The following is a 24,565-nucleotide window of genomic DNA, read 5'->3' as shown; positions in this document are numbered from 1 at the left end:
CGGGATGTAACGGGAAGCTGCTAGACCCCCTCTCTGTTAGGATAGCAAAACCTGCAATTAGCCAATAGCACTTAGGTGTGACGTATGTAGATGGGAGTAACACAATGACCCTAGGTTATAAATTGTCAAATTCCCCTGCAATAAACGCCATTGCTTCGCCATCCATCATATTGATGTCTTGTGGGTAGATTGGCCAGGGTGGCCCGGGAGAGAGGCCACGGGCTGGCTCCTGGAATAGGGTGTTAGCCTTGCTTGGAAAACCCACAATTGGTGCCCGAAACCCGGGAAGAAAAGTGGGAAAAAATCCGGAAAGCGAGGAATCCCTGAAAAAACAGGAGCAGCGGTCAGGACAGGCTGGACCTTTCCTGGACGAGGGAGACGTCCCTGCATCTTGAACGACGATGGACCCAAGGATAAAGGTCGTATCTGAACTATATAAACAGTGGGGTGTAGACTGTAAATCTAAGGATTTTATGCTTGCTGTTACACAGCTTTTACAAATCGGTACTATAGAACAGCCAGTGGACATTCTTCACCCTGAGGTGTGGGAGAAATGTACCAGAGCTCTGGCTAATGAAACTGTAGATTCTGTTAATATGAAACATTTTAAGTTGTGGGGGAAGGTCGTTAAGGCCTTGAAAAAAGCTAGACTGAAACAGGAAACCTGGACAGCAGCAAAAAGCTGTCTGTTGGTCACCCCAAAACTAGGGGTGAGTGCTACAACACAAACTTTAGAATCCCCAGATGAGAGTAGCTCAGCTGAGCAGAAGGGGACACAGGAGGATGATATGCCCCCTAAAACCCCAAACCCTGAGCTGCTCTCAGAAGGGCAACAGAAAACAAGAGATTTTTGGGAAAATTTAACAGAAGACGCCAGAAATGTAGCAAAGAAAGTAAGGGGAGACACATCCCCCCTTGGACTTAAAGATGGCGCTGAGAAAAATGTTACAGAGCAGGAAAAGTATGTCTTTAACAAAGAACAAAAGCTGGCCTTGGAAGATGGGCACAGTTGGGGAGTTGAGAGAGATAAGAAATGTAGAGAAGAAATCAGAGGATGTGTGCAGAATTCTTGGAATGCAGAGGCAATGGAAAGGAGGGGTGGCAAAGGGCGGGTTAGAGCCTGGAGTGAGGGGCGAAGGGAAAGGTGGGATGGAGGCGGAGTGGAGCCATGGGGGAGAGAACAGCCCAAGAAAAAGGCACGGCAAGCAGGAAGTAGCTGACCAGTTGAGTTCTAACTGTAACCGAGACACCAGCGGTTCAATCCCCCCCCCCGGGAAGAAGCGCTGGGACAATACCGAGTTTGTTACAAAGTCATAATTTACTGAGTTTTTAAAAGGTGTTTATGTATCCTCTTGGAGTTAATTTTGTGTTTTAAGTAATTATGAGTTTATGCAGTTGGAGTTTTCAGAGTTTTTCTCAGATTTGAAAAGTAGCCCGGCACGGTCGAGTTCAGGAAAACACACGGCAGAACGCTGTTGCCATGGCAACCACCAGTGAAACAAGTAACAGCGACTTCAATGGAACCGCGGAAAGTAAAGCAATAAAACAACAAAAAACAACAGAAACCTGGACATTTTTGAGAGGGATAAAAAAAGAGTGAGTTTTAATTAGACAATTTAAAAAATTAGAAGTTTTGTAAATTGTATTGTTTATAAATTAGCAAATTGTTATAATTAAAATTTGGTTTAAAAATAAGTTTTTATTAAATGAAGTGCCTTTGAAAATAAATTAAAAAGTTTAAATGTTGTATTTCTGTATCCCAAGAAACTTAAAAGATTTTTATTTCGTTTTAATAATTTCAAAGTTATGTGAATCATACATTACCCATTTGCTGAGTTTTTGACAATTTTAATAAGGAAATTTTAATGTGAATCTTTTTGTTATATAAAACACATATAACAGCATATATATCAATTCGGATTTTAGATTTTAATTTAAAAATTAGACTTGATGTTCCTGAAAAGTGCTACAAAAGCTAAATGACAACTTGCCCAATCCTGTGTTATGGCTTTTTTTAGAGAGGCTGCACTTTGTAATCTTAGCTAATTTGAGCATATACTAGGCAAATTCTTGTTATGAATGAGTGTTTTCGGTAACATTTGCAGTTATTGTGGGTTATTCTCAAAGCTAGATAACATAGAATTGTGATCTATTTGTTATATTTTTATAATTTTTATAGCGAATTCATGTTATTGTTGTATTGCGTTTAAGGAGTATGTATCAGGCTTTTAGTTGCTTTTTTGTAGTAACAGAATAAGATTGAGTTGTGTTTTTATTTGGTATAGATTGGGTGTTGGTAGAATTGAGGATAGTCAAGTTTTGTAATGTTTGGGCTTGAATGTTTTTGGGTTGAGTTTTCTAACTTGGATATTCTTTTAAGGTTAAGTTTGTTATTTCCTTTTGTTATAAATAATTATTGTTAGGTTTAAATTTTGTTTAATTTGAATTGTTTTATGTTTTATTAGAAACACTTGTTTAAATTGCAAAGTATAGTTATTTTCCTAGAAATATGAAAACAGCTACAACTGAAGCAACTGTGATAAACCACTGATGAACACCTGCTTGTGGACAGAAATGAATGCAGACTGTGACACCCTAGACTTCATTGGGAGTTCTATTCAGTTGTTGCAATTTTTGCAGTTTCGTTTGCTATAACTTTTTTATTTTTTAGTGTTTTCAGAATTTTAAAATGTACCATTGCTGAAGATCAGCTGCCATAAAAAAAGCTTCAAATTAAACCAACTGCTGAATGATTTAATTAGTCTGGTACCTAAGGCTTCTGATCATTTGCTTTGTACAAATCCATTTTAACAGTTTGCTATGCTGTAAGCATCTCGTAGCTGCTACTATTGAGAACCTTGTTTTAAAAATGAGTTAAGAATTATCTTTCCAGTTTAAAGTTTAAGGCCCTGGCCAAGTCTTAACTTTACCTGGACAGAATGTTTGCTAACAGATCCAGATGTTTTCTGTCCCAAATCAGTATTTGAGTCACTTTTTGACTTTGCAATTTGACCCTATTAATATGACAGCTGGATCAATTTTGAAGTGGGCTTGGAGAATCATTTTCCGGAGGTGATGATCCAATCCTTCACTGATGATTTTTGGTTTTGTTTGTTTATTAACTATGGAATGCTGGTGCAGTGTTTTAATAATTAACAGTATTTTTATATTAATTGATTTTTAACTGCTATAGGTTCTTATTAATTGTATATAAGGTTTTGTGTTAATGTTGAACAGAAATACATCTCATTTTTATTTTTTAAGAAAACGGGGGAAATTGATACCCTAAAAGCAATTTGATTAGTGTAATTCATTAACTTTAAGGAGAGAAGTGCCTGTGTTTTGTTGGCAGGTTCAGAAAGGTCACCTCTTCATCTGACCAGACTGTGTGCCTCTGAACACACGAGATCCAGTGAACAGAGATGTCATCACACAGCCTTGGTACTCCAGACATGGATCAGAAGTGAACCTGTCAGGACACAGTTGTGTCTGAACACTATACAGACAGCTGCCAACAGAAATTTTATACTGTTATTATGATGTGGTGTTTCTATTAATTTTTCAGGTATCCTTTGTTTTAAGATTTAGAAGGGTCTGAAGAACAACTTGAACATCAAAGCCCTCAGTCACTGATCAGCTGCCAGCTGACATCACGGGAGCAGTGAACGTTCCAGGACTGAATTGTGCTGGAGAAATTCTGTAGAAGACCTAAGAAAAGTGTAGAGACTCCATCTAACTATATATAAAGCAAATTGTAATTGTGTGTTTATCCTTTTAGCAAATTGCTTTCACGTTTAGACTATATATATACCAGAACATGTGTGTTAAAAGTAGTTAAATAATAGTTTAAGATAAAGTGTTTAGTCTGTGTAGTAATTGTTATGTTAGTATAAAATATAAGTATTTTCCTTTAAGAGGTAGTGTAAGTATCTTTGAAGGTTTATTTAATGTTAAAGTTTTAGCTGTAAGTTTATAAGTATGATGTCATTTACATGGTAAACTGTTTATAGTAATTGTGCTGTTTATAGTTATAACACCTGAAGCAGTGAGCCCCAATTTTGTGGTACAAACTGAAAACCCATGATCTAATAGTCAAGTCCTTGCATTTATACCCAAAGTTTAACTCCTCTGCTGACTTTTGTGTATTAGCTGTTATCATCCCCAGGGTCCTATACCACTCCAAAGAAGAAGTGAACCAGTACCTTGAGCGAGCAGGCCGCCTTCAGAAAAGAGAGCTGTTGACAGGACTGTCAATAGCAATGCTGCTCGGCTTGGGAGCAACTGGAGCAGCCACGGGTGTCTCCGCTCTGATAACCCAGAGTCAGAGTCTCTCTCAACTACAAATGACTGTAGATGAAGATCTACAGAGAATTGAGAAATCCATATCCTTTCTAGAAAAATCAGTCTCCTCACTCTCTGAAGTTGTTTTACAGAACAGGTGAGGTCTCGAACTTCTATTCATGCAGCAAGGAGGCCTCTGCATCGCCTTGAACGAAGAATGCTGCTTCTATGCTGACCACACTGGAGTAGTGAGAGACACCATGGCAGAGCTACGAGACAGGCTGTCTCAACGAAAGGCAGAGAGAGAAGCTCAGCAAAACTGGTTCCAGTCCTGGTTCAACCAATCTCTGTGGCTAACCACCCTGGTGTCTACCCTGATTGGACCAGTTGTGATGATTTTACTCGTGCTAATCTTTGGACTGTGTATTTTAAATAAGCTTGTATCCTTTGTTAAAAGCCGACTAGAAAAAGTTAACATTCTGTTTATAGAAAGGCAACAGATGCTTTAAAAATATACTTAGTCACCGCTTGTGCCTCATATTTACTAATGAAAACTGTAGTATCCATTTTATAAGCTTTTAGCCTTTTAGTTAAGTATTTTATATTTTACTCAATTTTATATTATCCATTTTTAAAACTTTATAATATAGATAAGTTAGACAAAGTGTTTAGAAATACGTATAAAAAATAACATTAGAATTTTTAAGACTAATATACCTTATATTTTAGCAAATTAATTATTCATAGAGAGGGGGGAATATGTTGTAGTCTAGGGCATTGCGCCGCGGAAGAATTCGGGATGTAATGGGAAGCTGCTGGACCCCCTCTCTGTTAGGATAGCAAAACCTGCAATTAGCCAATAGCACTTAGGTGTGACGTATGTAGATGGGAGTAACACAATGACCCTAGGTTATAAATTGTCAAATTCCCCTGCAATAAACGCCATTGCTTCGCCATCCATCATATTGATGTCTTGTGGGTAGATTGGCCAGGGTGGCCCGGGAGAGAGGCCACGGGCTGGCTCCTGGAATAGGGTGTTAGCTTTGCTTGGAAAACCCACAGTTTAATCAGTTGTCTGTCTCAGAACTAGCCAGCTGTTATAGATACATATATTGTTGGCTTTTCGCAAATATTAAAATGAATGTTATTTGTATAAGAATGGAAATTTTTGTTGTATTAATATAGTTTTCTTTATTTCTGCTCTTGATGAAACTTAGAAATAGTGGTATAATACATATATGTTAAGCTATGACATAGCATTAAAACAAAAACTACTTTTGTCTGTATAACCCAAAGACTGAAAAAGATAGCTGGATACACTTTCTTTTTCCTTTTGTAAACTATCTCATCCAGATGAAGACAGCAGTGGCCAGAACTCTGGGGGGAGGAATTTATTGCATTTCTGGTATCAGGGAATGTAAATCTCAATGGCGCCAAGAAGATTGATCTATTGGGAAGGGGGCAAGAGAAAACTAAACAGAAGAACACCAAAGATCTTAAGAAGAATGTATGAATATGTATGAGAATTTATGGATATGTAGTAGGGTTCTGTTTTTAAGGGGCAATCCTTTGTCAGTAAGGTGTGCTCTCTTGGCTGAATGCAGACACCCAGCTGTATCTGTATACTTTATTTTTTTCTCCTAATTGTCTTTTTTATTTAACTTTTAAATTCTATAAAAATTATGTGAACCTCGTTTTTCACACCAGGTATTGTTTTTTTCCAGGGACAGAGGAAGCTCTCATCAGCTTCTCTCAGAAAAATAATTTCTGTGGGTTGTTTCTTCCTTCTTACTAAATATCAATTAATTCAAAACCAGCACAGCTGCTGATTGCAACCTGTCACTTTGAGATTTTCAGGGGACTACTTCCAACTGGCATCCTCTGCCTGTGACTCCCATCTATCAAAGGTTTTTTGCTCTTGCCCCATTACTACAGTCCTTCAACAATTAGTCTGTAATCTCTAAAATTCAAAAACCATTCACCAGAAAAAAGTGATTAAACTATAAGCAATTGTATTAAATGATTATGTTAGAGATAGGAAGCTAAGGCACAGGGAAAGACTTGTCTGTCTAACCAAAGAAAACTTTCTAGACATCCCACAGTATATGAGGCAAGTTAGAAATAAAAAAAGACCTAAGGGAGACCCACACATTTCCTTACAGGCAGCTGATGGACAGTCAGGATACCTTTGAGTGCCTAGAGCAGCAAGATACACCTGTGTTTAGGAAACTACATCCATACACATCTTGCTCACGGTCAACTTGTCCCAGTATCCACTGCAAAGTCATTATGTAGAAAAAGATACTCCAAACATTTTTACAACATAAACCAAGGGAAAACTACTATTTTTAGACCCTTCTCTGGCTTCAATGAAACCTGAGCTCATAGCAAACCATGGCCATGTTCTCTTGTCCAAATGGAAGTATCCCCAGCTTTATTTAAGAGAGACAAATTCCAAGATGTTGCCAATAATCACCTGGGAACTCAAGAAGAGAGGGGGAATATGAACAATAAACTTGATATTTTTTCTTTTTCTCTGACAGTACAAGAATGCAGGGTCTCTTCCATTCCCTAAAACAGCAAACAAAAGCAATGCACTGGATGAAAAATTCCATCTCCTTTTCCAACTGCAGATGCACCATCACTTGAATTAGCTACTACCTTCACTTTATTTTAGGAAAGCTCATTATGAGAATATGCTTCATTTGAGGATAGGTGTCTAACATTAGGCATCTAAGTTGAAAGGCAAAAAAAACCCCAAACATATGGACAACATTTGCAGCCAGTTGCAACTCTGTTCCAGAGCAGATGGAGGCCTTATCATTCAGGGGTTTCTTCACATACACCAAGTAGTTCAGTAGTGATAGGGAAAGGGGCTTCTGTTTGGATGCTTCTGTCTAGAACCATATTTTAGAGGAAAGCACACTTTTCCACAGCACACCCCTGGTGTTACATTAAACATGCATGTCCAACTTCAGCTTTTAATGAGCAATCTGAAACAGAGCCCTCCAGGGTGCTAAGGGTTAGTGAGTTTCTGCTTGTTTATCTGTGTGTTATTTTACAGTTTCTAATGTCCAAGGAGTTTGTTAAGAAATTAAAACACTTTGCTGGGGCTATCCTGCTGTAGTTGTTGCCTCCTAATATATCCATCTGTTGCTCAGCAGTGTCTGATGCTTACAGAGGAAGTAGAGGAGAAAACTGCAAAGAGACAACCCTCATCTCACTGAGTACTATAGATGCTTGAGCATCATCTCTGTGTTTCCTGGCCTTTTAATAACAGGACTGGGGAGGAGCACAGTGATCTTGAAAGCTCACAGATGTATTGCAACTAAATGATCCTGTGCTGCCTACTCTTGATGCGATGCTCTGGATTGGAAGCAGGTAGGCACAAGGATTTCCAAAAGAGGAGCTTGCCTTGCCTTCTGCTGACTCCCACCCATTGTCAGACATTCTCCTTCCCAAGACAAAGAGTAAGTAGGCTCCTTGGCAATATACATATAAGCCATCTCTTACAGGGAATCTCACTGGCCTCATCTTCCTTCTTGAACAACAGCTTCCAGCAGTTGGCAAAAGTTTGCAGAAAGAGAAGAAAAATTATAATAATAGTAACAGGACTAATTATCTCAGCTGCATGGGTGACAGGACCTGAGCAGTCTCCAGTTTTAACAGCCTGTGGTTAAGAAACACTGAACTGCATCACCCAGAAGTCAAATGAGGATGGATCACAACTTGCTTCACAACAGCAGCTCTGGGGGAGGTGCAGAAACACACAAATCCCTTCAGCATTGCCCAGAGACGTCCCATGCAGAGTTGTTAGCCCCATTTAAAGGAATCAGATGTGAGGCACATGGCACTGGCAGGTGTCCACAGAGATGCCAGGCTCTATGCTCCAGAGGAGATGGCTGGGATTAAGTGAAGGATCACATCTTCTTGGTATCCCAAGTCTGTGGCTGGAAAGATCAGCTCAAGAGGTGGGCTTTACTTAGATTCTGTGATAGATTGGCATTTAAGAAACAAAGGGAAACAGCTAAAAAAGTTAAGGCTGATGGAGGCTGATGAGTTTTTCTCCTGGCCAATAAATAGCCATTTCTGAGAATTGACAGTAGTTTTGACCATTGAAAAGTGAGATCAACCTATGAACACCACCTTAAGACCTAAGCCCAGGAATTTCTTGCTCTTATTGGTTTCTGGCTTTTGAAGAGGTAACAGGGCTCCAGTTCATCCTCCTCCCCCCCCCCTCCAGGCCGGACAATGCCGCGGGGGTGGGGGGTGGGGGGGAAGCGCGGCTGGCTGGAGATCTGCGTGCCCCGGGGAGGATGGAGACTGTGAAGTGTCAGGAGCCCCTTCTCCGTGGGCTTGCTGAGCCTTGTACAGCGGGGCTGCCAGGCCAGGCCGGTTCCTGGCTTAGGTGCAGTTTCTGCCGCTGCTGAGTTTCACCAGAGACTGCCGAGTAAGGGGAGGGAAAGCTATTGGCCTGCGGTGTGCTGAGATAGTGGCGACACTCCCCCAGAGCAGCCATGGAAAAAAAATCTTCCATTGCAGACAGCTCCAGCCACTGCTCCGGCAGAGATCACAGGACCATCCACAAGGCCTGGGCAAGATTTTAATTCCTTCACTACCCAGATGAGACTTGCAGATTAATCCTTTTTTCCAGAGAGAGGGGAAGAGAGAGAGTGATCAACATGTAAAGAGACAACATAAACTATCAAAGACAGTGAAGAAAGGAATTAAGCTTCAGATGGGGAAAGAAATAAGGAGATGCCTGAATAAGCTGAAATATTATTTTGCTAAAACTATGGAGATAGACAATAGTGTTCTGAAAAAAACTCCTTTAATTCATGACAGAGTATTTTGAGGAGAATGAAGTATTTCAAAGTGTGGATTTAAGCAAATGGTGTAGTTGTGATCCCATGAGATGCTGGAACAGGAAAAGAGAAGTGATAGTTGTTGAAGATTTGTGGCCTTCAAGAGACAAAGAGAAAACGTCTATTTCCAGAGATGATCACAAAGACAGATGAAGAGAACTTTTTGCCTTTGAATAATTCATCCTTAAAATGACACCCCTTGACCTATGGCCCATGAATGCACCTCAGAGTGGTGTGAAATGAGAGGAAAGAACTGATGGCAGAGTTTTCCAGGCAGTTGGCATCAGAAAAATATAAAACCATGAGAAAATGGTTTTCTTTTAAAAAACTCCATAGATTGACAAAAGAGGACTTCTTTTTCTCTACAAAGACTGATGAAAATACTATAGCCAAGTTGATACTGTTTTAACCACCAGTTTTTTTTGTCTCTATGTTGTCATGTGAACAAGGGGAATGGTTGGATGGTGGGGAAAAAAAGGTTTCTGGAAGTTTTATTCTGGTTTCTTGTAGTTTTGTTAATAAACTTTCTTTATTCCTTTCAAGTTTTAAGCCTGTTTTGCTCTTCTTCTAATCCATATCTCACAGCAAGAAATGAGTAAGTTTTCTAATGATTTTTTAGCTAATGCTTTAAAACCATGACATTTATTTGGTGCATTGGCTGAGAAACAAAATTAGCGAATCTAAACTACTACAGCTTCACCCTGTGTCCTGGGGTGACTGGGGTGACTAAACCAGGACACCCTGCCATGCACCTTGCAGCTACTGGCAGGTCTGTCTGTGCTCTGACCTGCTTGGTTCCCATCAGCATTCCTTGGTTTTGAGCAATGGACATTGAAAATACTGGCAGTAGCCTCATCCCCAAGGAGCTGGCACCACCACGCAGAGGGTGGTTGGGCACTGGAACAGGTTCCCCAGGGAAGTGGCCACAGCACCAACCTGACAGAGTTCAAGAAGCACTTGGACAATACTCTCTGGCATACAGTGTGACCCTTGGGGATGGTTCTGTGCAGGGCCAGGAGTTGGACTTGATGATCCCTGTGAGTCGCTTCCAACTCAGCATATTCTATGATTTTATGATTAAACCATATCCACTTGGCCCCTGGAAGGTCTCAAGGGCCAAATCTGGCCCTGGATTTCAGCTGTTCATATTCTTTCCTTCTGTCCCATCTCGCAATACCCTCAAAATAATCATCCACCACAGATCAAAACATCAGGTGCATGAAGCATAACTGAGCCTTGGCCCATGGCAACGTGGGGAAGAGCACAGCTTCCACTGCAGCCTTTCCAAGGCTTTTATGAGCATCTCAGCTATTGAAACATCTTGGCTCTTCACAGAGAAGTACTTGTCTGAAAGTGCTTTGTGAAGCTGAATTAAGCAGTGCTTTGCAGCATCTTTCCTTTTCTTCCTCTCCCATCTTATGCCACCATGTTGTGGTTTGATGTTGCCTGGATGCCAAGTACCCATGAAAGCCTCTTGTTCCCTCCTCTCTGCAACTGGACAGAGGAGAGAAAAATTTAACAAAGGGTTCGTGGGTTGAGATAAGGACAGGAAGAAAACACTCATCAATTACCATCAAAGGCAAAAACAAGCTTGACTTGGAGATACAAAGTAAATTTATTGTGAATAAAATTACAGCAGGATAATGAGAAGTAAAATAAGCCCTTAAAAACAGCTTTCTTCCCCCCAACCCCTCCCTCCTTCCCACCAACATTGCAGGGAGTGGGGATTTTCTTGGTCAGTTCATCATCTGTGGTTTCTTTCACTGCTCAGGGAGAGGAGTCATTCCCCTGCTGCACCATGGGGTCCCTCCCACAGGAGACAGTTCCTGGCAAACTTCTCCTACATGGGTCCATCTAAAGAGCATCAGCTCCCTGCAACCTGCTGCAACATGAATTTCTCCCACAGGAAACAGTCCTCCCAAAACTACTGTAACATGGGTCACTCTTCCATGGGGTGCAGTCCTCCAAGGACAGGCTGCTCAAGCCTGGGAACAGGGCCCCTCTCTCCACAAGTCTCCCACAGGATCACAGCCTCCTCCCAGGCATCCATCTGCTCCAGTGTGGGCTCCTCCCCTGCAGGCTGCTGGTGGATCTCTGCATATCCTGTGCATCCTCCATGGGCTGCAGGGGGAAAGCCTGCTTCACCATGGTCATCACTACGGGCTGCAGAGGAATCTCAACTCTGGCACCTGGAGCACCTCCCCCCCGCCTCCTTCTTCACTGACCTTGGTGTCTGCATGTTGTTCTCCTCATGTATCTCACCTCCTACTCCTCTCTGGCTGGAAAATCACAACTGTGCCCAAACTTTGTTTTGATTTCTTCTTAAATATGTTATCACAGAGGCATTATTACCACAGTCTCTAATTGGCCAAGCCTTGGCCAGCAGCACGTCCATCCTCAGTGCCATCAAGTATTGGCTTTGCTGGACATGGTCGAAGATTCTAGTAGCTTCTCACAGAAGCCACCTCTATGCCTCCCACCACCACCAGGCCATGCAAAACCAACACACACCAAAATAGTTCTCCAGCATAATACCCACATAAACACAGTAATCATGCCTGCTCAGGAATGACAAGTGTGTAGGGAGGCAACACCATCCTTCTCTGACTCCTACTCCATCCATCCATCCATCCATCCATCCATCCATCCATCCATCCATCCATCCAAATATTCCAAAATTTCCAGGACCAAAGAGCACATTTACAGCCACTTCCCCTGACAATTTGCACCAGAGAGGCTGTGCAATTCAATCTGCTGTCCTGCCACTGAGCTTAATAGCTATTTTTGCATAAAATCATGATTGTTTTTCACTGTGGGATACTTAATAACAAGCCACGAGGAACATGGTGGTTTTTTTGTTGGTTTTTTTTTTCTCCCTTAGGGCTATAGTTTATTTTTTCTCCAAGAAGAAAGCATGCAGAAGAAGAGGTACCAACCTCTTCTCTCTGGTGACCAGTGACAGAACCCAAGAGAGCAGCATGAATCTGTGTTGGGGGGGATTTAGGTTAGATATTCAGAAAAAGTTCCTCATCCAGAGGGTGATTGAGCAGTGTAACAGGCTCCCCAGGGAAGTGGTCAGAACACCAAGCCTGACAAAGTCCAAGAAGCTTTTGGACAATACTCTCAGGCACATGTTGTGACTCTCGGGGCTGTCCTGTGCAGGGCCAGGAGTTGGACTCAACGATCCTTGTGGATCCCTTCCAACTCAGCTTATTCTGTGATTCTATATATAGCATTGCAACAGTGAACCTTAAATTAAAATCCCTATGGATACATGTTTTGGTTTACATGGCCAAGCTTCAGTAGTGGGGGGGGGATCTATAAGAGCGGCTTCTGTGAGAAGCTCATAAAAGCTTCCTCCATGCGCATCAGAGCCAATTCCTGGCAGCTCCAAACATGGACATGCTGCTGACCAAGGCTGAGCCAATTAGAAATGGTGGCAATGCCTCTGTGATACCATATTTAAGAAGAAAAAAAGTTATTGCACAGTTGTAATTGTGGCCACAAGAGAGTGGGGTGAGAACATGTGAAAAGAACAACTCTGCAGACACCAAGGTCAGTGCAGAAGGAGGGAGAGGAGGTGCTCCAGGCACCAGAGCTGAGATTCCTCCACAGCCCATGGTGAAGCAGGCTGTCCCCCTACAGCCCATGGAGATCCACCTGCAGCCCATGGGGGAGACTCATGTTGGAGCAGGTGGATGCCTGAGAGGAGGCTGTGATCCTGTGGGAGGCCCATAGAAGGAGGAGCCCTTGCTGGAGCAGCCTGTCCTTGAAGGACTGCACCCCATTGAAGAGTGACCCACAGTGCAGCAGTTGCACAGACTATTGCCTGTGAGATGGACTTGTCATGGGTTAGCTTCACCTTTAAGACTGAGTAAAAAAAAGGGGAAGTTGAAGCTACTGGTGACTGATGGGAGTTTTTCTTCCTGACCAATTATCAGTCATTTTCAAGAATTGACAGCAGATCTGACTATTAAAAAGTGAATTCAACTTGTAAACACCTCCTTAAGAAGTACACTCAGAGCTCTCCCGTGCTCTTTGGGTTTCCGGCTTTTGAGAGGTAACAAGCTCTGTCTTGGCTTTCCCCCCCCCCTCCCAGGCCTGGGACAAGGCCGCAGGGAGGAGGGGGGGGAAGGAGAAGAAAGCAGAGCTGCTCAGTTACTGCTGCTGCTAAACTGAAACCTGACACTATGAACTCTTGCAGCTTTCTAAGGCTTTAATTTTTTTACTACCTGATAAACGTACAGATTACTCTTTTTTTGCTAGAAAGACAGAGAGAGGCAATCAACATGCAAAAGACATCATAGAACTACCAAAAACAGTAAAGAAAAGAGTTAAGTTTAAATAAGAAAGGGAGAAAAAAGAAGATGCTTGTTGCTGAAAAGTCTTTCTGTTACAGCTATGGAGATGGACAGTAGTTTAAAGACTCCTTTAATTCATGACTAGAGTATGGGAGGAATAGAGTATTCAAAGTGTGGACTTTAAAGAAAAGAAAGATGATTATGATGCTGTGAGTTGCTGGAACTTGCGAGTGAAGTGAAGACTTTAAAGCTTTAAAGGAGCCAAAGAGATGGCTGTTTTCCAGGAGGGCTCACAGAAACAACTGAAAGGGATTTCTACCTTTGAATCACTTATCCTTAAAAATAACATCCCTAGATTCAATTTGACCCATTGCACACCTCAGAATAGTGTGAGATAGGAGGAGTGGACTCTAGAAACTCCATGGATTGGCAGGAAGAGACTTCTGTTTCTCTACAGGGACTGATGAGAAGACTCTAGAAATTGAGACTGTTTTTGACCACCAAGATTGTAAAACTATTTTTTTTTGTCTCTATGTTGTTATGTGTACAAAGAAATAGTCAATTAGTGAAAAGAAAAAGAGTTTTCTGAAAGTTTATTTTGGTATTCTTATTCTAATAGTTTGTTAATAAACTGTCTTTATTCCTTTTAAGTTTTAAGCCTGTTTTGCTCTTATTTTAATCCATATCTCACAACAGAAAATAAGTAATTTTTGTTACTAGTTTAAAACCACAACAGACTCATGTTGGAGAAGTTCATTGAGAACTATCTCCCATGGGAGGAACCCCACATTGGAGCAGGGGAACGTCTCCTCTTCTGAGCAGTGGGAGAAACAACGGGTTATGAACTGACCGTGACCCCGATTCCCAGTCTCCCTGTACCACTGGGGGAGGAGGTAGAGCTGGAAAGGAGGGAGGGGTGGGGGGAAGGTGTTTTGAAGGGTTTATTTTGCTTCTCATTATCCTGCTCTGATTTTGTTAGCAATAAATTCAATTAATATCTAATTTCAAGCCTGTTTTGCCCATGATGGTATTTGGTGAGTGATCTTTCCTGGTCCTTATTCCAACTCATGAACCTTTTGTTATATTTTATCCCCCCTGTTCAGCTGTGGAGAGGAGTGAGAAAGCAGCTTTGGTGGGTGCCTGGAATCTGGCCAGTGTCAACCCACTACAATGCATAAATGACATTGAGAAGAATTACATATTAAGTGTTTATGTTTTTTACGCTGTTCTGTCAGACACTGTTCTGTCAGAGTGATCCATACATCTTGAAGAACCACTGCCCAAGTGCCTATAGTGGTAGAGTGAGACAGGAGAAGGGTGGAAACAAAAGGAAACAAGAACTGAATCCAAGGTGGAGTCAAGTATAAGTTCAACAGACAGCTGGTGTTTGGGTGGTGGTAAATCACCCTGAAATAAGCCTCTTCTTACAGGTTAATGAGGCCTAAACAACAAAGCAAGGCACAGCTTGCAGCCAGACAGCCTGCTAGCCAGCCACAGACACATGACAGCTTAATTCAGGAGCCTAGAGTCAATACAAAAGCTACGAAATTAATCCAACATCCTGTGACCTCAAATGATGCACCAAATATTGTTGGAATTTGAGCCTCAAATGAGCGGGAACAGCATTCAAGAGAGATCAAACTGCAGGGCTGGCATTGAAAGAGACTAAAAAGGAGAAGAATTTTCCCAATTTATTAATGGCAAGGTCTGGCTGGCTGCATCTCAGCCACCATAGGTTACATTCATTAAAGGGCAGAGCTTTGTAAGTATTATGCAGAGCATCTGGAGACTGTATGTGTGTGTTCAGCAGCATGCCCCTCACTTGTTAGAAACCAGGATGTGCCTTTCTGCTTAGAACTGTTGTCTCCATCAGAAATTCCTGTTGTGTGAACTGCAAAAGTTTTTTTCCCACTTGAGCAACTATATGGGCACAGAGGGGCTCATGCCCTCACATGTATGCATGCTCTCTCTCATCCCTGAGCCTGAAAAGCACAAAGGAACTCAGACAGGCTCTTTCCAAGAAGAAAATTTTTTTAAAAGCCCAAAGGTTTTGTCTTGGGGTGATTTTATGATAATACTGTATTCCCCTACCATCTGCTTTATGCCCAGAAATGGGTCCTGTAACTTTAAGCTGGGTCCAGGGGAGGGGTGGGAGCCAGGGGAATTCTAGTGCAATGTTATGTTCAGGCACCAACTTCCCCAGGTGCTCGGCTTTGCAGCAGGGAGGGAGTTACATTTTTGCTTCTAACTAGCTTGGTTTTTGTTAGCTGAGGCAAGAAGTTTTCCTGAGACTGCAATAGCAATCCTCCAGTAACGTCTGTGGCTTCTTGTGCAACTGTTCAGCTTAGCTGTGTTCTGAGAACCAGACCATTGGTGGGAGCTGGATGCTGCGGACTAGAAGGGCAGCCATGGGACACTGCATTCTGGCTCTGGACCTTGGGAGAAGCCGAACCAGCTAAAGAAAGAACTCTAAATCCACCAGCTTTTTCCACAGCAAAGAGGTTCAATATTTAACAGTTAATTTTTTCCCATGACCTGCTGGCACTTTGTTAAATAAACAGTTTTTTTCACTTTCAGCCAAGAAATTATTTTCCTATTGGTGGGAAAGTGTCACCCTGAAAACTCAGATTTTCGATCTTGTTTACATAATTTCTAAGAACTTTCCCAGGACAATAACTGTAAACAGATATGTATACATTCTTTCTGATACACATCTTTTGATGGATGTCTCGCACGACCAGTGTGATTGGAAAGGTGGTAACCTAGCTATCCAATCCCTGGTCATTGCCAAGAATCTATAAATACTGAAGTTGTAAGAATAAAACCAGTTTTTTCCCTGTCATACGAGAGCCGTGTCTGTGTGAATCATTGTGTGTCCTACAGGGACAGGAAGGGAGTGCCAAAACCTGTTTTCTTTAGAGGAAGTGTTCATCCCAGAGCGTTTTTCTTCTATAATTGTCTCTAAACCGAGACAGTTTTACACCTCCTTTCCTCTTGGCCATACTTTCAAACTTTCAGCTCACAGACATGCTAAATCTATTGTAAAATGCTGAAGCATCGTGTGATTGCCACTACTGCTGATGGAGTTGATTGGTGCATAAATTGTTCCCTGCTCCTACAAACCATAAAGGACCTGGTCCCACAGCCCAACAAACCCACAAAGAAAAGAAAAAGAAAAAAATAAAAGTGCTTCCATTCCAAGTGTTGTCCCTGCTGGGGTAGTTTCACCTGCAGCATCTCTTGTAGCACTGCACACAAATGTTACTCTTTCCCCTACAGCAACAAAAAGAAAAAGCAAATCCTTTTTATCACTTTCCCTTTGAGATGGGTGGACAAGTAGAATACAGGCACACACACAAAAAGATAAATACCATTTGCAAAAGTATTGTTTGGATTTGCCTATTCTGATTATCTTCAACAATGGAAAATTCACTTGCAAGACAGGTGATATTCAATCCCCAGGCTAGATGACTGGAGAATGTTTCTCAACAGCAAAAGAAAAAGCCTCTCTATTAGCATTTGTAGAAAGTGGAAAACTGCAGCCTGGCTGGGAGAGTGGTCAAAGATGTGGTAGATGAGTGGTAGGAAATGATGGAGAGCTGCAATGATTCCTAGCACTACAGATGAAACAGTCTCTTCAGGGATCAAATGGAGAAAGATTCAAGGTTAAGTTTGCTTGGAGGATAATAAGGTTTATTTTTTTTCACTTTAAAATATATTTTCTTCACACTGAAATATCATTTTTTGTTTCAGATATTTAGTGAGCTTAAATGTACATTTTTCACATTCAGGAAAACTGAATTCTTATCTGGATCAACTGTTTGGGTTTGGGTTTTTTTTTTCTTGCTTGCCTGCTTCAAACTCTGCTACTTAAATGATTTACTAATCTGTCTTAAATATTTCACCACTAAATCACAGGCTTGTGTTTCTATTTCATGTTAAAAGCAATCAGTGGAGAAATGCCTGAGCTGGAAGTTAAAATTCTGCTCCATCAAGCCAGTGATACATAATTTCTCTGCAGACTGTCTGATGAATACAAACTTCTCTGTATTGGGATTCCATCCTTGTTCCCATCTGTCCTGGAGTGACTTTACTTTTAAGACAGCTTTGGGAGCTAGGGAAGTTAAAGCTGCTGGAGGCTGATGGGAGTTTTTTTCTTGACCAATTATTGGCCATTTCTGAGAATCAGCAGCGGTTTTAACTATTGAGAAGTGAGATCAACTTGTGAACACTACTTTAATATGTAAGGCTAAGGCTCTCTTGCTCTTTTTCGTTTCTGGCTTCTGACGAGGTAACAGGGCTCCATCTTGGCTTCTTCCTCCCCACCCCCCCCCCTGCCCCCTCCAGGCCGGACAAGGCCGCAGAGGGTGGGGGGGGGGAGAAACGGAGCAGGCCGGTCTGACTTGGTTTGCAGTTTCTGCCGCTGAACTGAAATCTGACACCATGAATATCTGCAGCTTTCTAAGACTTTTCCTACCTAGATGAGACTTACAGATTATTCTTTTTTACTCAGAGAGAGGGGAAGAGAGAGAGAGGGATAATCAACATAAAAAGATACCATAAAACCATCAAAGACAGTGAAGAAAAGAGTTAAGTTTTAGATGGGGAAGAGAGAATAAGGAGATGCTTTAATAAGCTGAAATATTTTTCTGTTAAAGCTATAGAGATGAACAATAGTGTTCTGAAAAAAAACTCTTTTAATTCATGACAGAGTATATTGGGAGGAATAGAATGTTCAAAGTGCAGATTTTGAGCAAAAGGTGGAGTAGTTGTGATACAGTGAGGTGCTAGAACAGAGAGAGAGAGAAGTAATAGTTGAAGATTTGAGGCTGTTAAGAGGCAAAGAGAAAACTTCTGTTTCCAGAGAGGCTCACAGAGACAGATGAAGAGAACTTTTGCCTTTGAATAACTCATCCTTAAAAATGACATCCCTAGACTCATTTGACCCATAACACACCTCAGAGTGATGTGAAATGGGAGGAGACAACTGATGGCAGATTTTCGGGCAGCTGGCATCAGAGAAATAGAAAGCTATGAAGAAAGTTAGTTTTCTTGTGAGAAACTCCATAGATTAGCAGAAGAAGACTTCCGTTTCTCTACAAAGACTGATGAGAAGACTCTGGCAAGAATTGGGACTGTTGTAAACACCAAAGTTTTTTTGTCTCTATGTTGTCATGTGAACAAGGGAATGGTTGAGTAGTGGGGGAGAAAAGGGTTTTCTGGAAATTTTATTCTGGTTTTCTTATTCTTATAGTTTTCATTAATAAACTTTCTTTATTCCTTTTAAGTTTCAAGCCTGTTTTGCTCTTGTTCTAATCCATGTCTCACAGCAAGAAATAAGTAAGTTTTATAATAATTTTTTAGTTACTGCTTTAAAACCATGACACCTAAGGACAAATCGATCTCTCCCCATCATGCTCTTCCTAGTTTCTCTTGTGATTACTCTGTGTGTGTTTGTGTGTGTGTGTGCGTGTGTGTGTATGTGTGTGTGTCTCACAAGAGGAAACAAGCTTCTCTCACCTCCACCCCCCTTCAGATCAGGAATATAATTACAAGTAATGCTACTGAATTAAGAGAGAGAAAAGACCGGAGGTAATTAATCCTAATGATTACATAAATTATTGAAGAAAAGTATCCCATGGAAAGCAGGATGTCTTTGGGAAGAATACTCAGCTGAGTGCTGCTGAATGCAACGTCAGAAAATGGGAAAAACAAATTAATTATCCCCATCTAACCTGCACATATATGGGGTATAAGAAATAAGACACATCATCAATCCAGTACCATCAGTTCCCAATGGAAGATATAAGAAAACAAGTGCCTTCAAACTCACCACTAATACAGATTAGGAAGGAGACCAAAGTAGGGACTGTCCCTGCAGCTGAAAAGACATTGGTGGGAGGCAGAAATGAGAGATAATCAAACACCTCCTAGTGCTGCTGTTCCTCAGTGGAAAAATATCTGCCTCAGGTTTATTTTTCTTAGTCTTAGATTTCATCAAATTACACACCTGACAATACAGCAGGTACCTGCCAACCCATCATTCATTTAGGTGAAGCTACACAGACCAGCAAAATATTTTAGCATACACTGGAGTGCAGGGGAGAGTACTGAAAAAACATCCACTTAGAAATTAGTTGTACTAGTTTGAAAGCAAATCAGTGGGAGATCCCAAGTCAGAAATACAATTTAATAAGAAAATTAAAATTAATGTAATAGTACAGAAACACTGACAATCAGAATATCACCTGACATCCTGTTGTTCAAGGTGGTGGTAGCGGTCCCATTAAATAGTGGTTGCAGTCCTCTTGAAGTGATAGATGTGGTTCTGTTGAAGAGGTGATCCCGTAGAAGGGCCTGGTCTTCCTCTGAAAATCCAGTGGTGGTTATGTAGCTCTTGTTCTGGGGGAATCTGGTATGTAAGGGCTACTGTGGTGTTCTAAAACTCAGATTTTATCCAGGTAGGAATGCTTGGTTCCTCCCCCTGGGCAGAGCATCTCACAATGGGATGATGTAATTTTATGAGTCATGCAGTGAGGCTTGATGGCCCAGTAACAGAAGATATCTGCCCCAGAGGGAGTTATCAGGGATGAGTCATGGAAGAGAGAAACAACACTGCCCCACCTGGATTTAACAGTTTATGGAGATGGTGGTGATAGAATACATACTTTCTTTTGGTTACATCTTACATTGTACCCTAAGACATTAATGTAGGTTCTACCTTGGAGGTATGAGAAGACTATTTCCTACATATCCTCCTGGAAAATGCTTGCCAAGTGTGTTACAAAAGTGCTTTTTCACAGAAGTACCAGGTGTGGAACCAGCAACATTGTCCCGTGGAGAAGCAAGGGCATGATCAGTGGCGACACACCTAACACCACTTCTCAGCTTTCTCCTTCACAGAGCCATCAGCAAGGAGAGTGGGGCTGTGGCCTCTAGTTCATTTGCTTGTGACACCATGTTCCCCTGGAGAGGAGTGTTGACCAAGTCAAAATTATCTGTAAATCCCCTCAGGGCTGATTCTTGTCTTTCAGCCATGCAGATGGAGAGTGCCTCACAGGAAGCTAGGATGCTGCAAAGTGCTGAAATTCCTCAGTGAACCACCCAGTTTTAAAGTGATAGAGTTGTTGTAACACAGATGTCAATAGAACATAAAGTCTCTCTCTACAAACCTTGCCATTCAGGTATTCAGGTGAGACAGAGCCATGAGGAACTGATAATGAGTCCTCCAGTAGATATTCCTCATTCCACTCTTACCATATTTTAGGGTTTACACACCATTAAGGGACTATTAAGGGCATCTAAGTTTACTAATTGAATGTTGGCCCCAAAAATCCACCCTTCTCATCTCTACATCCAGCCCTAACTCTTCCCTGAGATAAATTTTCTTTTAAAGCTAGCAGTGAAGATGCAGAGAGTTAATTTTGAAACAAGTTCACCAGTTTCAATAACAAATAAATGAGAATTGTCTTCCAGAAGGTCTATGCACCTGATGCTTGAAGATCAGGCCACCACCTGGAAGACTCAGTTGTGTCATGGTTAAGCAACCACAGCTCAGTGAAAAAGGTCTGTTACCCTGGCCTGCGACAGGTTCCTTGAGTGAATCACTTAATCTTATTATTCTATTTCACATGCTGTACTAAGAGACAAGATGGTTTCATTTATCCTTTTATTTCTACAGAGTTTGTGAACTTCTTGCAGGACAGGCTCTTTTGATGTCTTCATGTAAGACCTAACAACAGTAAACATGGATGTACAATAGGAATGTGAGGCACCATCTTAAAATGAGCCAGGTAGAGACCCATTTAGTTCTGCAAACACAGCTACAGTTGAGTGTCCATCTTGAATGACCATACTTCAGCAGTGCTACCTTCCACAGTGGCCACAGTCCAAGCCACATCTCAAATACACATTCTCATTTCTATAGTAAGACACTGTGATGGGTTGATGCTGGCCAAACACCTGTGCACCTATGAAAATAATTTATTCATTTTCCTCTGCTATAGTTAAGCAGAGGAGGGGGAAAGAAAACTCATGGGGTGAGATAAGGATTAGTAGAAAAACACTTTAAGGGCAAAATAAGCTTAAAACTTTAAAAGGTATAAAGAAAAATTTATTAACACAATTAAAAGAGGATAATGAGAACTAAAAATAAACTGTTAGAACCCCTTTTTTTCCCCCCAGCCCTTCTTTCCTTCCCACCGACAGCGCAGGAAGACAAAACATGGGATTTTTAGTCAGTTTATCACTTCTAAAAATCTTTCTTCAGTTCACTTAGGGAGAGGAGTCTCTTTTGCTATGCCATGGGGTTTTTCCTATAGGAAACAGTTCTCTGTGAACTTTTCCAATGTGGTTTTAATTCTCATCGCTAACAGTCCACACGGAAACTGCTTGCAACATGAAGTCCCTCCCATGGCTTGCAGTCTTCCCACAACTGCTTTTTGTGGGCCATTTAGCTTATGGGGTGCAGTTTTAAGGATGAGCTGTTCTAACATAAAAGCAAGTGTCTTCTTCCTCTATCTAGGAAAGCAAGGGTTCTCTCTTTCTCTGCTCAAGCTTCTCACCAGATCACAGCTTTTCAGCATCCACATGCTTCAGAATGAGTGCTTTTTTCTCATGGGCTGCAATGAATGCTGCATCCCCCCATGCACTTAATGAATTACAGGGAAACAGTTTGCTGTATTATAGTCCTCACCACGGCTTCCAGAAGAATCTCAGCTCCAACACTCAGAGCACTTTCTCCCCCTCCCTCTTTTGCACTGACCTTAGTGGCGCCATATTGTTCTCCTCATGTGTCCTCAATTTTTCCTTTTCTCTGTCTCAGGAGAGAATTTGTGTTCTTAGGTTAATTTGTTCTCAAGTTGAATCAACTGAAACAGTTTTTATAGAGTTCTGCAGCGCTGAAAGGTTAATCTTGTCCAGGCTCTGCAATTGGGGAATCGCTCATTGTGCTTCTCTCTCTATTGATCATGTAGTCTCCACCAGCACTGTGCAAGCTGCACCAGCTACCATCTCTACTCTGCAACTTTTCTTCATGTGGGATGCCAAACAAAGAAAAGCTGCTGCCGCCGCTTTTGTCTTTCTGTCCTCAGCATGGCTGGTTAAAAGCGGCTAAGTAAATAAAGTCAGTTGCGAGCCATGTTGAGACAACCGCGACTGCACAGCACCACCCTGGACACATGGCTGCTCACAGTGCCGGGATGGCCTTCGGCAGCATGGCCTAGTGGCCATGCTGGGACAGGGTCCAGCAGCCCCCTCCAGGAAGGGGCCTTCGTTGGCCCTGCTGGGGAGGGGGGCCCGGCTGGACCCTCCACTCCTCTGTAGAGAGCAGGGAGCATGAGAGCTTCCCACGTATTTTTTTGTTCTCAAATATGTTATCATAGAGGTGTTACCAGCTTTTCTAATTGGCTTAGCAGCGTGCCAGTTCTCAGAGCTAGCCAGCGATTGGTTTTGCCAGGCATGGAGGAAGCTGCTAACAGCTCCTCACAGAAAATCACTTCCATGGCTGACTTTTTCCCTGTTCACCGAAAATCAATTATTGCAAAACCAGCACAGACACCTTAGTTCTTACCCTGTCTTTTTCACTGCTAGTTCACAGCTCCAGCAAAAAAAACAGAAAACAACGAAAACCAAGAAAATAATAACAAGGTGTTTTGCTTGATATTACCCTGGAGAAGTAGAGTTTGCTGACCATTCTACTTGGAAGCAGTGTCATGCTACTGGTGCATACACCATGGCTTGAGAATCCATCTCTTGATAGCAACTGCCTCCAGCCCAGGGTCCAAATATAGTAATAATGTAGAAATAGACTGTTTTCCTAAGGAAGCAAGACTAATGTTGTCACACTGGGTTTGTGTGTATGTGAATGCACACATGAGCTCCTTGCCTACCTGTGTGATCCTCTATTCAATGTTGTTAGAATATTTTGTCCAATTTTGATAAATTTTGATGCAAGAACAGAAATATTTTCAATAAAATACTCAAGAAAATTTTTGTTCAAATTGTTCATTGGCCAGAAGAAATGGACCCCTGAGGGGCTCCCAAAGAGGGCTTGGCCAAAAAGTTCACTCATTTTTAGACACCAGACAAGGCGCATAAGAAGAAAGTGGTCAGAAACCAACTTTCAAAAAGACAAGGCAAGGGTACCAGGTGAAGCCCCTCTTTCCATTCAGTTTAACTCAAGACTTGTCCATCATTCAGTCCCACTGACTGTGTGGAGGAATGGGGACAGCTAAAAGCCCTTCTGGGAATGAAGCAAGTGAAGAATTAGACCTGACCTAAGGAGGCTAACTGGGATTCCATGTGTGTGTGAAAAAGACTAAAGATGAAAAAGATTGTAATAAATTATTGTTTGTATTAAAAATTCGAAGTATATTAACAAGACAAATGTGTTTTGCAATGACATGAAAATATGAAATGTAAAAAGGCCTCTCCTCAGAGCGGAACGGGGCTTTCTCCGAAAAACCACTGATTGCCAGCAACACCCAGATAACGAACTCAGGCCGGCCCATCAACTCGAACAAACAGACAGGACACGGACCATCAGGAAGACAATGGAGCTGGCTCGGGAAATTATCTGCCTCCGGACCCGAGCAACGCCCTGCAGATTCCTGTAGGAAAAAACTGATCAACGAAAGAAAGACAAGCTCCAAAAGATAGGCTTCGCCAGACCTGAACATCCCGGTGTTGAAAAGGCAATCAGGAAAGACAAAGGGGAAAAGCACGGCCGAGATATCCATCGGCACCAGCCCGGATTCCACCGCCCTGCCATGAAAACCTAACGTTGCAATACATACAGAATCTCCTTTACATATGAGGAGATTCTGTCCGGACACTAGTTAATGTCATTATTCCATGTCAGGAAATCCATTCACTGGACAATCAAGGACACTTGGTGAATGGAACCTGCTTGGAATTTTCGCCTAAGGACAGAAAATCCCTATAAAAACCGAGGCTTGGGAACCCTCGATCGTGGATTTGGGAAACCTATACCTCTGGTGTAGACCCTGTCCACCCAGCGCTGCGCTGATCTTTTTATTGTGGGTTTTTATCGCTGTTTCGCTTGTTGTTGTTTATTAATAAATTTCTCTTTTTCAATTCATATCACGAAATTGCCTT

General features: G+C 41.8%; 1 protein-coding gene across 1 annotated transcript in view; it reads right to left on the bottom strand.

Annotated features, from left to right (window-relative positions):
* Positions 1–24,565, bottom strand: part of LOC131591629 (SET-binding protein-like) — a 510,094-nt gene that overhangs the window by 409,038 nt on the left and 76,491 nt on the right. The window lies entirely within an intron of this gene.

This window comes from Poecile atricapillus, chromosome W, assembly GCF_030490865.1.
Source record: "Poecile atricapillus isolate bPoeAtr1 chromosome W, bPoeAtr1.hap1, whole genome shotgun sequence".
Lineage (NCBI taxonomy): Eukaryota > Metazoa > Chordata > Aves > Passeriformes > Paridae > Poecile > Poecile atricapillus.
The sequence above is the reverse complement of the archived record's forward strand: the minus strand, read 5'-3'. Positions and strand labels throughout refer to the sequence as shown.